Source organism: Peromyscus leucopus, unplaced genomic scaffold (assembly GCF_004664715.2).
Source record: "Peromyscus leucopus breed LL Stock unplaced genomic scaffold, UCI_PerLeu_2.1 scaffold_345, whole genome shotgun sequence".
In the NCBI taxonomy this organism is placed as follows: domain Eukaryota; kingdom Metazoa; phylum Chordata; class Mammalia; order Rodentia; family Cricetidae; genus Peromyscus; species Peromyscus leucopus.
In genome coordinates this window covers 1,384-10,030 of record NW_023505228.1, presented here as the reverse complement: position 1 = coordinate 10,030, position 8,647 = coordinate 1,384, and the positions used below count along the sequence as shown (strand labels likewise).

The 8,647-nt window shown below is 42.6% G+C and overlaps 1 pseudogene; it reads right to left on the bottom strand.

The window, feature by feature from the left end:
- Nucleotides 1-367: 367 nt before the first annotated feature.
- Nucleotides 368-1,321, bottom strand: LOC114697524 (annotated as a pseudogene).
- Nucleotides 1,322-8,647: the final 7,326 nt, after the last annotated feature.

The following is an 8,647-nucleotide window of genomic DNA, read 5'->3' as shown; positions in this document are numbered from 1 at the left end:
ACAGTAGATATTTAAATTTAAATTGAAGAGACTAAATTGAAGAGAATTTTGAAATTGTTTTTAGTACTAAATTTAAAAAGTATTTAATTAAAATATAATTAAAGATTTTTTTCTCTTCCCTTTTTTACCTCATACTACCCTCATGTCTGACAACCCTTCCCTACCAATTCAAGGCCTTATCTTCTTTTTGTCACTGTTACAAATACATATAAATTATATACATACATACATACATACATATATAGTTTATATACTTATATAAATACAACTTGCTGAGTCCGTTTAATATTTCTTGCATGTGTATGTTTCTAGGGAAGACTACTTAGTACAGGATAAAATGATTTATCCCCAAGAATCTCTGTTTTAATCAGAAACTCTTGAACTCTAAATGAAAGAATTTTTTGAGACTTAAAGCTCTAATAAAGAGTCTCCTCATTGCAATCTTCATCTCCTTATTTCTAAGTGTATAGATGATGGGATTCATAAAAAGGAGTGATAATGACATCAAAAATTGCTAAAAATTTATCTATGGGTAACGTAGGGAAAGGCCACACATAGATAATAATACAAGGGCCAAGAAGAAAACTACCACAGTGATGTGAGCTGAGAGAGTGGAGAGGGCCTTGGAGGAAGCACCGAGGAGTGTTTACGAACCGTGACCAGGATGAAGATGTAAGACACAACCAGGATGAAGAAGGTGGCCATGGAGATGAAACCACTGTTGGCAGTGACCAGGAACTCCAGTCTGTATGTGTCTGTACATGCAAGTTTGATGAACCGAAAAATCACAATAAAAGCTATCCATTTATTAGCTCCACAGAAGGGTAAATTTTACAACAAAAGCCAATTGGGCCACGGAATGGATAAGGCCAATGGTCCAAGCCAGAGCCAAAAGAAAAATGCACATTCTTAGACTCATGATGGTGAGGTAGTGGAGGGGCTTACAGATAGCGATGTACCGTCATAGGCCATGACTATGAGCAGCACCATCTCTGTTCCTCCGACAGTGTGAATGAAGAACATCTGAGTGATGCACCCATTCAGGGAGATGACTTTGTGCTTCCTGAAGAGGTCATAAATCATCTTTGGAGCAGCAATGCTGGACACACCTGTATCTAAGAAGGAGAGGTTTGCCAGCAGGAAGTACATGGGGGAGTGCAGGTGATGGTCTGAGATGATTGTGAGCACGATGAGAAGATTTCCCAGCATGCTTGCTACATAAAATACTGTGAAGAACAGAAAAAGGAGAATCTGAATTCTCCATGAATTGGTGAGCCAGCAATAAAAATTCTGATACCACAGAGTGATTTCCTCCATCCATCAACTTGTGCAAGTCTGACCATAAGGTGACTATTCTCTGAAGGCAAGAGGGAGAAAATATTATTATTAAGCAAAAAGGGCATCCTGGTATGTAAACAATTATCAGATCAAAACACTAAAGGCACCCTGTTGTGTTTTTTAACCAGATTTCTCCTCATTAGAGACCAGGTAACACGAACGTTTCTATGCTTGCATTTAGGGCTACTTCACTTATTTATGGTTATAATCCCCAGTGCGGAATGACGACAAGACGAGCGAGCCATGATGAATGGGAGCAAAGTAAGTGAAAGTCGTAGGGATAGTAACTCGTAAGAAAGCGAGAGGGCTGAAGCGTAGGGCTGACGTAAGTGAGGCGCCCGAATGCATGAGTCGTGATCGGAGCGATGGAGGTAAGATGCGGCGAGTGTGGGAATCTCGGAAGAGGGAGGGGAGGCGGGAAGGATGCGAGGACGTGCAGGGTGCGGAAAAGCGCGTAGAAGATGTGTGAAGAAGAGCGAGTACATAGGTATGAAGAGATAGAGTAGGGACTAGAAAGAGAAGAAGCCGTGGCGGCAATGTTCTGGCATTGACGAGAGAACGGTGTATGGTCGAGTGGATAGTAGGTGCGCGGGCGAGAACACAGGGGCGACGTCTAGGGGCTATTGGCAGGAGTAGAAGAAGTGGAGGTCAGTAATAGAAGAGATGACTTAGGAACTAAGTATGTGCTGACAACGTAGAGTAAGCTGTCGAGAAGAGTTGTGGGTAGTGTCGCATTGTTATCGTTCGTGAATGAGATCAAACTTGATCTAGATTGTTGCTGAGGTGCAGTGCTGAAGTGCAGAGAGCTACGCGGTGTATGTGTCGGGCCGTTGAGGGTTTAGCAGAGTATAGGAGAGACGAGGATAGCACCGAGCATGCTGCGATGCTTGTCGATAGAAGTAGCATTGGAGGGGTAGTATCTGATCGCAGGATGAGTGTGGCAGTGACTTTCGTAGATTGAAGGGAATGGCATGCGAGAAGTATAGAATCTCGTCTATATGAGGCTACGAAATGATTGAATGTTGCGGTGAGGAATGTGCTGTATGAAGTCAGTCAGTCACGGTCGGCGGACGAGACGCGCGGTAGGTGCTGCGTAATGAGAGTAGTGTGGTGAAGGACTGATGTCGAGGGGCGGCTAGAGCAGTAGGTCGGAAGAAGCGGGGGAGAGCATACATACGACGCAGTAGAGCGTATTCAGTGATAGGCGGGTGAGCAGATGATGTAAGAGAGAGATGGGATAAGAGTGAGGATAGGACTATGGAGAGGAGGACAGAGGTAGGGGCGACGAGGTTGTGTGTGCTGAGGATTATAGGTGCTATAATGAGAGCCGTCTGTGATTGGGATTTCGCGCGATTGTGTCTCTCGCAGTATTGAGATGAAGCCACGTGTTAAGCTATGGAGATATATGGAAGGGTAGCTTGTGGTAGTTCTCTGAGTGAGGCGTTGAATCGGATGGTAATCTGGATAATCGGGCAGATGAGGCAGTAGGTGTGAGCTGCATTGAAGACGGCTCATATTGTAAGAGTAGAGAAATGTAAGGCGTGAGCGTTGAGCAGAAATTGAGCTAGGAAGATGAGTGAGCGAGGATGGTGCATAGTAAGTAGTAGAGTGTGAGTACTGAGATCGGCTGAGAGCTACAGGGGAGGTGTAGATGATATGAGGAAAAGTCTCTGAGTGGGCTAGTGATGAATCGCAGATGAAGGCAAATGATGAGGTGAAAAGATATAGCTGAACACGTACGAGCTATTAGGATAGTGAGAGCGAGGCATTGGCGGCGCAGGCAGGGCGTTAGCTCAGACGCTTGATATAGAAAGGTCTGGGAGGGATCGCTGTGAGATCGGTACGAAATGCATAGAGCGCTTTGTAGCCCTTAGTGGTGATAAGGTATGTCGCAGGCGTGATGAGGTAGGTGACGAGGTGACGAGTGGGATCACGTGAGTGAAGCCATTTATTGGAGGACAGGCTGTCTGCGACGGGCGAGGGAAGTCACAATAGTAGGGCAGAGAGCGACTGTGCAGTTAGAGTCTGCAGCGGTGCAGGGGCGTTGGTTTGCTGTGTTGTAAGCACGGCTAGAGATGATTGACACGAGGTGGGCTATCGGAGGCGGTGGTATCGGTCCAGGTATCTGAAGTGTGTAGCGGAGAGAGACATAGTTCATGTCATCGAGTGCAAGTAAGTGCAGTTTATTTTGAGTGTTATATGGGTAAGGAAAGAGTGAGAAGAGACCGAAGAGGCAAAGAGTGGCGTGTGGAGGGAATAAGTGAGGAAGTATAGGGGGTAAACAAAGCGTCATGCTAGAGACCTGACTAGGTGTTTACGTCTACTAGAGCTTCTCGCCACTCGCAGTAAGAACAGGCGAGACTAATAATTTGTGCAGGTGGAATCTAGGCAGGTGGCGATTAAAACAGTAAAGTCTTGTGCTTTTAGCCTTATGTGCTTCAATCCTTTTACGCTTTGTTTTGGAATTTAATTTGTGTTTTTTAAAATTAACTGACACATCCGTTTGAGTGTTCGCTCGGATTTGATTACGTGTCATGCATGAAAAAGTTACACTTTTTAAAAAAAATATGAAATCTTTGCGTTGCTAAAATAGTGCTTTTTCATTGAATTAATTAAATTGAGTTCTCATAAATTTATTACATTTGTACACAATGTAAACATGACCAATCTCATCCCAACCCTCACCATCTTCTATCTTCCTACCAACCTTATCAGTAGCACCCTGTGGACAAATTCTGCTTCATGTAATGTTCTAGTCTAATTCCTGTTTGCTTTGTTGACCAGTTAGGCTCGTAATCATTCCGCTTTTAATTGCTTGGTGGTAAGGCATGGGAGTCTGGGGAGCGTACTGTGGTTGAGAGCTGGTCGGGCACTCAAGTAGTGGTAGGGCTACAGACAAGCGGACAATAATTCTATCTTTTTCTAGAATCTAACAGTAGCAGCAGCAAAATAAAAGGGTAGCTGTGCACCGTATACCATGAGCCTTATTCTTCTTGAAGGAAGTTATATGCAGGGTCAGTCTGAGGCCATCACTAGCAAGGTAATAGCGATAGAGAATCTAATCATATAAGCTTAGCGGGATTAGAAGAAGGGAACAATGGGATCTGTCTCGAACTAGAGCGTTCGGTCGCACTAACCATCAGAATCGGATACTGAAAACTCGAGAATTGTAGCAAGCGTCATTGTCTTAGGAAGAAAACGGCAAAAGAAGTACTCCGCTACTGAGAGTTGAAGACGTCAACAGAAATCTGTCTTGCAGATGGTGGGAATCATCGAACTGCTGTTGCAAAAGAGCTTATAGGCGCAGATGAATGAGTTTCGGATGAAACAGATCATTAGCAAGCATATCGTAGATATGACCCATGAGAGACTTCTGGCGAAGTACCGACAATGAGGGAAAACAGAAATTGCTTTGAATGATGCTTAGAACGTAAGTGAACAGAAAATCTAAAGGACTAATACTAAGTGAGGACAGCAGACACAAACAGTATGTTAGGAGCATAATTTAAATTGGCATGATGGAAGCTAAAGGATAAAAAAGAAAGTAATATTAGAATAAGAAATAGTATGGAAACGGACCTGATCGTATCGCCCAGCCCGTGTGTCCATGAGGGTTGTATCGCTGAATTGCTTTGTTGATTAGCATTCTACTTTATATTTTAGTCTTGAGAAGTCTCCTTCGGTGTAAACTTCTGTGCTCCAAGCATGATGAGCAAAACGTTACAGCAATGCTTATTTGATCCTCGCTTACTTCTGCTCTTCTAGACACTCAAGAAAACATGCAAAGAACTAAATTGGTTACTATTAATTAAAGGGGCAAGTAATTATTAGTGAAACGGCCAACATAAGTAATGTACGAGGCAGATGCTCTAGCCCTCAGGGCGTGAGTATAGGGTTTGTAGACGTGTATAATAGGTGGGAATTTAGATGCGGACAAGGATTCTCTTAGTTAGAATGCTGAACCATCTGTGTCACAGACATTGTGGTTTTACTTACAGTGAGATAATAGTCATCACGAAGTGAGGGGAGAAGATCGTTCGCTGATAGTGATTCCAAGCGCGACCAGGGACGTCGTCTGCCTCGAGGTGGTTGAGAGGCAGAGGATAACTTCACAAGTTCGCAGGTACTGAGTAGAGCTGACAACGTGCCGTTTTACTAAAACGAAAGATGCTTAATGTTGGGTTTCTTTCCCACAGCTCAAAAGGACTTCGACGTATTTAGTCTGTGGAATTCAGCTTGAGTCTGTAGTTTGTCACCGTAGGGAATAAAAAGGACAAAAGAAGTGAAGAACAAAAGCATCTCACACAAGATGGTTCAGAATATTTTCTTTTTTTTGCCTCAGAATGAGTGATTAAAGCGATTGACTGGAGTGGAGAAAAGTCGAGACCCTCAAGAATTCCAAGAGGAGGATTAACCGGAGATGTTAGAAAAAGAGTTAACTACTATTCTAGAATTAGGCAAGTGAAGATGTCAGGACGGCAGTGAGAAATCAGCGAGCGACACATAACACTATCACTACTTTGGGCAATATGTGGTACTTCCAGTTCCATAAAGTTCCAAGCCTCAGAGCATTAGAAACTGTAGAGATTTTCCCATCAGAAATATACGTCAAATATACTGGTGCCGATTTCCTAAGTGTTAAGATATAGACGGATAAGTGCTGTTTGTCAACCTGGATTTTTAAACGAAACATAATCTCTGGCTATATTTAAGACTGAATCCCAGAGATCGTGGTGCAAATTATTTCTTAACGCTCGATTAATTTTTCCTTCACGAAGTGTGTTGTTCTTCTACTTCTACAATGACCAGGATGTTATCATTCTTTGATTATTAATACCCTTCAGACAATTTCTATGAAGGAAGTCAATTGCCAGCGAAGAGCGTCCAAAGATCCCTGCCATTTGTTCTCACATACACTCAATGTATGAAAAATGAATTTAGTGGCTATGCAATGTTTTGAATATTATAGCCAATATTGAGTGTATATTTTAGTTCCATCAAATACACAGTGCTTTTACCAATCACAAAGTCAGAAAGATGACAAATTCTGTGAATGTGGAGCAAAGGAAACTTATACATGTTTAATATGTGTGAATGAAGATTGTTTAGATGTCAAGTGAAGGTATATTAATAGAATTCCTCCAGAAAATTTAAGCATCTCAATAAAATTTTGGCAATCCTTTATTAGTTTGATACTGCATTATTGACAAACAGACTACATTAGTTACAACTGCACACTATTTGAAAAACAGAAACTTAGGTGCAAACATTCATGAAAAATGTGTAGTTTAAATATTTTGGGGTTGTGATCTAGTTTAGGAACGGAGCATTGTTTTTAATATATTATCAGAAATTCAATGTGGTTTATTTTATCAGTACGACTTGGAGCCAGATGCTGGGGTGAAAGCTGCTAGTATCAGAAGCAGGACGAGGAAGAAAGCATAGCCATTTTATTAAACGCTTCTCCTCCCTCTCTGCTATCTAGACAGGAAGAGTGTAGGCGATGAGAGAGCCATTTTTACCATATATGCCACCGGGAGAAGTTGATCGAACCAGACAGAAGAAACAAACAAACAAACAACAAACAAAACAGACCGTCAGAACTAATGTTCCTCGCCTTCTAGCTTAATTGTGCATCTTTCGTAGTATCTCGTAGAGATTCCCGTCTTATTCGAGTGATTTTCCCTTGTCGGTGTATTCTTGTCAGAAGGACTGTACAGCTCTCACCTCATGCGTAAGACGTATGGTGTTGTGAACGTGTTATTTAAATCATTGAGTATTTAGTAAAAGTGAGCCACAAATAATGCATCTGAAGATTAAAAGTAATGGCGTGTGAGATAACAGACTGCGTGGCTGGGTAGTGGTTAGGACAAGGGACGGACTCATGTACAGAGAAACACAACAGTGTGTCGGCAATTTTGAACGGTATCAGGGGAGGTGTGGAAGGATAGTTAGGATCCAGAGACATAATGGAGACTACAGAGTGGTAGGCGCGTAGTCAGAGTGTTCGAGTTAGAGATTTTACTGGGTAGCGCTAACTACGAGAAGTAGTACAGTTCATGAGACGCGAAGGCGCATTGCCGAGAAGACAGATGATCGGTATGAATAGAGGATGCATGCATAGAGTCAAGGCGAAGGGGAAAGAGCGAGGTAGGGGCGAATTCGGGAAGGAAGGGTAGAGAGGTAGGGTGAGTGCGCATGCGAAGGCGACCATGAACAGTATGAAGAGTGTGATGTAGTTGATTGAGGAGATTGTCCCGTTGATGTTTAGATGGGTGGGGCAGACGTAGGACGATGTAGGATAGGTGACATTAGTAGTTGAGAAGTGCCAGAGGCTGCTAAGTGATGGCCACGAGTGACTACGAACTCAAGAGACTTCCAGAGATGGTTACATTGGAGTCGTCATCTGGAGCTGAAGAGGAAGTCATTTCCTAGATTGATTTGATAGATTGCGTTAGAGGCTAATCTTTACTCACGGTGATCTGGCATGAATGTGGAATGGGTAGTTAGGAGAAGATCCCTTACTGGCTATGATATAGCTAGTAGGGGTGTTAGATGACCAGTCATGGATTGAAATCTGTGGGTTTTCTAGAGGGTAGGCACGGGAAAGCGTTAGAATTGAGATTAGTTGGTGTTGAGCGGAGCGCTGAGTGGAGTATCGTTAGAAAGACAGAAGTCACGTCTCTGAGCGATGTAGAGTTTGTGCACGATGTGCCAAAATAAACTGATGCTTGTGGTTACTATGATTGACTAGCCGAAGTGCGTCTTATGATAATTAATGAGTAGTGATGGTGCGTTATGATATGAGTAAGAGATAGTGAGTGAGTGTATGGTGATAGATAGGATGAGTAATCGTAAATAATAAGAGTGGAGATGGAAAGGTGAGTATGAAGCTTACAGAAAGAGTAAGCGAATGCAGTTGTGTCGTGTTTGAGTTATTGAGGAAACGGACCATTATAGAGACTAGTGGCTTAGCTAAACTGATTAGCAAGTACAATTGACTTCCCAATAGCCGAGCTAGTTTAAATTTTTTTTTGAGACAGGGTTCTCTTGGTGTAGCTTTGGTGCCTGTTCTGGATCTTGCTCTGTAGATCAAGCTGGCCTCAAACTCACAGAGATCTGCTGGCTCTGCCTCTCTGAGTGTTGGGATTAAAGGCAGATGCACCACCGCAACCAGTTTATTTTTAATCTTAATGTTGGGAGATGTGTTCACAGGTTTTTGGTGTGCATCATAGTTGAAACAAAGCCTCAAAATAATTCAGGTTAGACCAGATGTTCTTATAAATAGCTTTGAGATGAAAAAATAAAA